Source organism: Aplysia californica, unplaced genomic scaffold (genome assembly GCF_000002075.1).
Source record: "Aplysia californica isolate F4 #8 unplaced genomic scaffold, AplCal3.0 scaffold00447, whole genome shotgun sequence".
Taxonomy (NCBI): domain Eukaryota; kingdom Metazoa; phylum Mollusca; class Gastropoda; order Aplysiida; family Aplysiidae; genus Aplysia; species Aplysia californica.
This window is the reverse complement of record NW_004797717.1, coordinates 563,367-569,852: the sequence shown is the minus strand read 5'-3', so window position 1 is coordinate 569,852 and position 6,486 is coordinate 563,367. Positions and strand designations below refer to the sequence as shown.

The window sequence follows — 6,486 nt, the reverse complement described above, 5'->3', positions numbered from 1 at the left end:
TTAATAGACATAAACAAAAAAGTGATAAAAGGTGTTGAGCCACTAAAAATATCCATAAAGATAGCTCAGCAAGCAAAACAATGTCGGTTTCTTTGATGTCATTATTTTGACGAGCGCCTGATTTCACCATGATGTCACACATTTCCCTGCCACTGTCCTATTATTTTAATTGCCTAATGCAGGCCGAGGTAAATTCTACCTCGGCATTGTTAACTCCGTGGATATCGTGTTAAACTCCGGAGAGGACTACGCCCTTTAGAATCAGGAACGAATAATTTCTAAAAAATAGATATTATTGTTTGTTATTTAGGGGTTCTTGTTTTTTTTACCATCTTCTAGTCTTTGCATTCTACTTCTATTCTTTTTCACGTTACTTACCTATACATTTTGAAAGAGGAGAAAACACACAGAATAACAATTGCAATTTCCCTGCTTATAGCTTCAGCATCCAACACTTTTCTCTGTAATTTTCACTTAGACGTACAAAAATATGTTGGCTCCATTCTCCTTGCATTTCACTAGCTCAGACAAAATCCGTCGATACCCCTGAGGATGCCCTGCACCCGCTACAAGTCTAAGATAGATGCCATCTACCCTTTCCCATCGACCACAATCTCTGGTTGGCCCGAAGTCGGACCTGTCTTACGTCAGACAAGAGAGAAACGTCGTCTCTCAGTCGGCTGTACCAGGTCAGCCGACATAGTTCACAGGCCACTCTCCCCAGTACTTGCTGTTTTCTGGCCGTCTACTGTGTCTGTCCATGAATGTGTCTGTACCACGCTGACTGATTGTTGGTTAATCTATCAGACTTAATGTAATCGATGTTTCCGTCTGTGAATCTCCATGATATCTATCTTTCTATCTATCTATCTATCTATCTATCTATCTATCTATCTATCTATCTATCTATCTATGTGTGTCTTTCTATTCATTTATCAGTTTATTTGTATTTATGATTCTGTGTCTGCTTCTGTATGTCTATCTATCAATTGTTTAACGTGTATATAAGTTTGCACATACGACATTTGTCTATCTATCCTTTGATCTGAGAATCTTACTTCTCATCTTACTATTTAATTTGACCGACATTTCGGTTTGAGCTTTCCCACACATTTACTTCGCCAAACAACTGCCGTTTGAAGAAGAAACATAGTGTGTGCTAGTATAGGTCAAATCGAATTAAATAATAATACTAATAGCAGTAGTAGATACTAGATTGCATTTGTATAGCGCGAATCAACGCTCAACAGCAAGCTCCATGCGCTTCACAATTTATACTATTATCGCAGCAGACCGGAGCGCATTTTGAAACAACCTCAACTCCCTGGGAAGAAGACAGTACAAGCAGCCATTTATAGGCGCTAAATCACTAACGTACTGACAAGTTCTTTCGCTGTCTACGGCCCGGTACCCATTCCCACCTGGGTGAAGTGAGGAAATTCGTGTAATGTGCCTTTCCCAAGGACACAACGTCGGGCGCGCTGCTCGAACACCCGAACCAGCAACCTCACGATTACGAGTCCGATAGGCTAACAACTAGGCCAACAAAGATGTGGTGACGTCTTTCCATCTCTATTCAGAGTCGATATCCCTATGTTCATGAAATACAGAAACATTTTTGTAAGTGGCCTACCCTCACATAGAAATTAAGGCACTAAAAGTTTGTTTTTTAGTTTGTTTTTGGTTGTTGTTTTGGTTGGAGTTTTTTGTTGCTTTTTTTTGGAGGGGGGGGGGGTGCTGTTCTATAGGTTGTGACAAAATGGGATTTTCTTAAATACTGGATTCCCATTTCAAACGGCAGGGTCAGGATTCACATACCTCGAGTGCGCCCAGGCGAATTCTGCTCACGATGGTGTAGTTTATGACCTGGCCTCGAGATGTGACGTGTCAAGGGAAAGGTGTCACTGGGACCCAAGACGAAGATCCAGACAAAACAAGCACTTCTGAAACGAGAGAAAAGCGATGTTAAGAAGAAGAGGACAGGGCTGTGTGTGTGTGTGTGTGTGTGTGTGTGTGTGTGTGTGTGTGTGTGTGTGTATGTGTGTGTGTGTGCGCGTGTTTTCACGTATATTGCAGAGTCTTACACAAATATGTTCGATATTTGTAAAGCTTCCTCCTACATTAAAGTGGTGGTTACGCAAAGGGGCTACTTTTTCCTCTCATCTTTGCAAGTAACTCTCCGTGTCTCAAAACTTTTTATCGAAGGGAGTAATGGCGTTCCAACTAGTTTTTGATCTCCAGAGACTTCACAGTGGAAAAGCTCAGACAGGGTACGTCCCTGTGGGTCAATGTGGACAGAGCATTTTCTCGTGCGCGAAAGAGGAGGAGAGGTATTTGTCTATGCATTTGTGTTTACACTGAAACAGACATTAGAAAAAAAGAAAAGAAAATGGCCTATGCCAAAATATATGGTAGGGGTTAATGTCTTTATTACTATGCGCGTATGTTACTTGATAAAGGACCTCCAAACTTTAATAGGTCGTTATACAATTTTATGGAAGCAAAATAAATCAAAAGAGCAAGTATTGAAAGATGCCAGGGAAGATGCCATTTAGAGTACAGTCAGTTAAAACAATCTACCAGCTTTAACACCTTGCTATCAATGGAAAAATAGAAGGCAAAAGAGACAGTGGTAGTTTAGTTTTAGTAAGTGTTTTACGGTACTTGCAACACAATAAGGTCAAATAAGTGCAGAAGAATAGAGGTGTTACAAGAGAGTAACAAACGCGAAAAAAGGAGAAGGGGAGATAAAGACGATAGATGCTTGATAGGAAAAAAGAAGCAAACCACACCAGAGCACCCGCCAACCACCCAGAGGCAGTGGTAGACCAAGAGCAACTAACTATGAGAACATGAACAAAAGGGTATTAGGAAAATACCTACACAGTATATTCGTGTTTTTAAGACACCCTGGCAGAGAAATGAAGAGCCGGTGTCTGTTTCAGATCTGACATTTGGAAATTTGACGATGATGATTTTTGCCATGATTTTATAATCGTTCATGTTTACAGCTTGTATTAATTCATCCCTCTACCACCTTCTAGTCCCTAAATCCCCTAAAGCTAAATTGTCATGCTCAATTTAAAATGTTTTCAATGGGCAAGGCAGAGATTGATAGATCAACGTCACTAACCGTGCCACAGGCAAATATTACGTATATTTATGTAAAACTTTGAGTAGAAATAGATAACCTCCTGTAAAATAGGCGCCGGTTAGTTATCTCTACAATGTTTTCTGTATTATCTAAAGCTGACTATAATGTGATCTGTACATATTTTAGCATTAATTGTAAAATTAATTATACTCATACATTTAAACTGTTTTTTTAAATCATAAATGATAATTAAGTTACAGCTTCCAGATACTTCAACCTTTCTCATGTTATAGTCACTAGTTTTGCATCGACTCATCATGGTCGCTCACAGACTATTAGTATGTAAGTTCCTTTTACAAGCTGTTAAACTATTCTATCGAACACTTTTGACCGTCTGCTGGGATGCTGTAGCCCATCTTGCCAGATTGCTCTAGCCAGACAGGACTGAAGCAGCCCACCTCCTGAAATATCTACTTTGTGTCGAAAGCAGTTGGTAAAAAGAACAACAAAAACCAATAATGAGAACAATCAGCTACTCTGTTGAATTGGGATAACTTTGTTTCGTTTTTGTTTTCAAATACCTGCTGCAGATCCGTACCAAGGCTGAAAAAACCATCATCTTCTCTCTTGTTCTATTTTTCGTCCTTTTTCTATCCATTTTAGATTAATCCTCAGCAGAATTTTTAAAAAAACAAAAAACAAAGAAAAAAATAAAAACGAATACACGAGAACCAAAGCTTCTTACAGTTCCCCGTGATGTCGACAAACAAGCAGCCTTGCATTAAAAATGGAAGAAAGGCGTCCCTTGAGAATATGTAATGGCTCTAGTTCTCTCTGGGAGACCAAAAGACGTCAACAAACTTAACAAGGAAAACGGAGACACGCGTGTTCCCCCGGCACTCAAACTGTGGGGAAGTGGGTCAGGCATATATGCCGTACTCGGGCTGGGACGACAACCTCTGAGAGTATGGCAAAGGACAATGGCACTTAGAAATCCATGATAGATGTAAAAAGCAACATGAAATGCAAAACGTAACGTGCGAGTAGAATAATTGTAGTCATTTTTCCCCGCCCTGAAATGCATACATTAGATTGTCGTCGATTGTGAGAAATGGAACAGAACAGGAGAGAAGTGCAAGTGAACGTAAACATATCATTGTTATTGGGTTACGTTTTGAGTCATTACTGTTGGAAACTTGAAACTCTATCTATCTACCTGTTTGGCATTCTGTCTATTATCTGGATGTAAGTCTTTTTGCATGACTTCCTTCCCCCCCCTCTCTCTCTCTCTCTCTCTTTCTCTCTCTCTCTCTCTCTCTCTCTCTCTCTCTCTCTCTCCCTCTCTCTCTCTCTCTCTCTCTCTCTCTCTCTCTCTCTCTCTTTCTCTCTCTCTTACACTCCGTATCTTTCTCATTCATAACACACCCACACATACACACAAACAAACAAACACACAGACACACACACTCACACAAACACACACACAAACACACACACACACACACACACACACACACACACACACACACACACACACACACACATACAAACGAACACTGTCAGCCTATCCCCGTACTGCAAAGAGGGAGGGCGGTAATTTATTGTATGATTATCAATTAATGTTATTACTGCTGCCACCGTAAACCCATCGATTCGAACCTGGATCAACAGCATCCTAGTCCAGTATGATAACTGCCCTATAGGCGTGCCATCTATTACTAGGTTTAGTTAATAGCTTTCACAGAAAGAGCTGAATAAGATAAAGAAACGTAACGAAGACAGGGCAATGATTTTTTGGGGGATAAAAAGTGGCGAAGAAAGAGGCGTAGAGTCATACAGAATGGCAGCACACTAGCAAACACTCTCTGGTTGGATGCCTTTTCTGTCTCGGTGCATTTAGTTTCCCCATATATTTGCCAGTCTGCATATCTGTTTTCCTTGCGGATAAAAAACAATCTGATGGCGGAATATTTTACAAACAGCATCAACGGTGGAGGAGAGATAGGGACGCTTCTTCTGTGTTTATAAAACATCGGAATTCCATTTAGAACATCTCTATCCTGGGAATCGGATTTCCCCGTTGCAACTCAAGTACACGAAGCAGGAAGATCATCCAATGTCAGTTTTGTCTCGGATTCACCGTCAAGGAAAGTGCGTTGTCCAACTCTAAAAAATAAGGATCTGGTTTATAATCTTCCTCGCACAAGCCAAAGTGAATAGAAGCAAATGCTAGCTCAGACGACCAGGGCATTTCTTTAAAATGGATCGGACTCCTTCAGGAAGGAGACAGCCAGAAAAAATGGATGAGATAAAGATTTTTTGTTAAGCCAACAGCGTATTATGGTAGTAAAATGTTTTGCGTCCTTCACAACATAATATTAGACAATTTAGGTGTAGAATAACTCCTTTTGTTTTAGTAAGAGTTAAACGGAACTTACAACACAAAAAGGTCGTATAAGTTGCGAAGATTAGAGGTGTTATAAGAGAGTAACAAACACAAAATAGAAGTAGGGGAAATAAGGACAATAAATGTTTGATATGAAAGGAGCAAACCACACAAGAGCACCCGCCAACCACCCACTAGGATAACTTGAGTCTGTCTGTCGAAGCAAACAACAACTGACTAGAATACAACATATCAGCAGAAAAAAAAATCGGATCTTCGATAAAAAAAAACTCCTTAAAGCTGTAAGTGAACTGATGCCTTTGAGCACAACGGCGCTAAGACTGCCCATTACATCACCTAGATCGACTAGTTACGCTGAACAAGACGTTCCTCGTTTTGACTGCGCACTTTCAAAAGTATTTTACACTGAGTTTCCCAGATACCATTTGATGTCCTCTTTTACCCCGTCTCTCTCTCTCTCTCTCTCTCTCTCTCTCTCTCTCTCTCTCTCTCTCTCTCTCTCTCTCTCTCTCTGCGTTTTTAAGTCTTCTCGAAAACCAAGCGTTCCCCTCGTTCTTTAATCTCCCCTTCCCCCTTAAAAAAATCTGTCCCTAAAACAACCTTCTAGACTTCCAACAATTCCCTATTCTGATGACAAAACATGACCGATAGCGACAAAATCCATCGATTTTTCAGCATTTCTCCGCATTTGTCCAATTTTATCCGCAGTTCTCACATTCCTTTATTCCCTTTTCTCAGACGTAAAATGTCAGTTAACATTTATGGCAATTCTCCGGGGTTCGCCTTAAGAGATTTTTTCTTTTTTAAGTCAACGAAAATGTCAGCCAAGCTCTCTGATTTAGGCTCTGAAAGACGATGTCAGTGTGCTTTCCTCAGTTAAAGCAAACAGGATTATAAAACTAGATTTATAATAATTACGCTTCCCCAGAGTCAAAATGAATATTTTGTACAAAGTTTATGAGTGTTTCTGTCTCTGTAAATGTGT

At 40.1% G+C, this 6,486-nt stretch overlaps 1 protein-coding gene across 1 annotated transcript in view; it reads right to left on the bottom strand.

Moving 5' to 3' along the window:
• Positions 1-6,486, bottom strand: part of LOC100533316 (glutamate receptor subunit protein GluR7) — a gene marked incomplete at its 3' end in the record, with an annotated part of 195,730 nt that overhangs the window by 86,824 nt on the left and 102,420 nt on the right. Inside the window, 1 exon segment of the mRNA NM_001204614.1 lies at positions 1,819-1,943.